This window comes from Sinocyclocheilus anshuiensis, unplaced genomic scaffold, assembly GCF_001515605.1.
Source record: "Sinocyclocheilus anshuiensis isolate Anshui unplaced genomic scaffold, SAMN03320099.WGS_v1.1 C31299847, whole genome shotgun sequence".
Taxonomy (NCBI): domain Eukaryota; kingdom Metazoa; phylum Chordata; class Actinopteri; order Cypriniformes; family Cyprinidae; genus Sinocyclocheilus; species Sinocyclocheilus anshuiensis.
The window spans coordinates 1-326 of NW_015592267.1; the positions used below are offsets into that span (position 1 = coordinate 1).

At 45.7% G+C, this 326-nt stretch overlaps 1 long non-coding RNA gene across 1 annotated transcript; it reads right to left on the bottom strand.

The window, feature by feature from the left end:
• LOC107682043 (uncharacterized) lies at positions 1-320 on the bottom strand. Its single transcript, XR_001633337.1, has 2 exons — positions 217-320; positions 1-92 (listed from the first exon to the last, which is right to left on the bottom strand). It is a non-coding gene; the product is annotated as an uncharacterized LOC107682043 (long non-coding RNA).
• Positions 321-326: the final 6 nt, after the last annotated feature.

A 326-nucleotide genomic window follows, 5' to 3' on the forward strand; every position in this document is an offset into this window, starting at 1 on the left:
AGTTTACAGCAGGGAAACACGTGGGCCGGTCTCGATTATTTGTCTACAGGGTCACTCTCAGACATCTGCCGGCTCTGCAATTGCCTTGTTCACTATAAAAATCACACACAAATGACAAAGAGAAAAGTTTAACAAAAAAAAATGGAACTAAATGAGTTAAACATGAGCTCCTGCCACTCAGGCCTCATTCCCCATTGATATTTCTGAAATATACACCTGTATGATGGCCACTGGGGGTGTGAAGGGATCGATCACATGAATGTGAAGATTGGAAAAGAGCGGCACAAACCTTCGGCGAAGGGGACGACGATCAGGGCTCGGTCCAC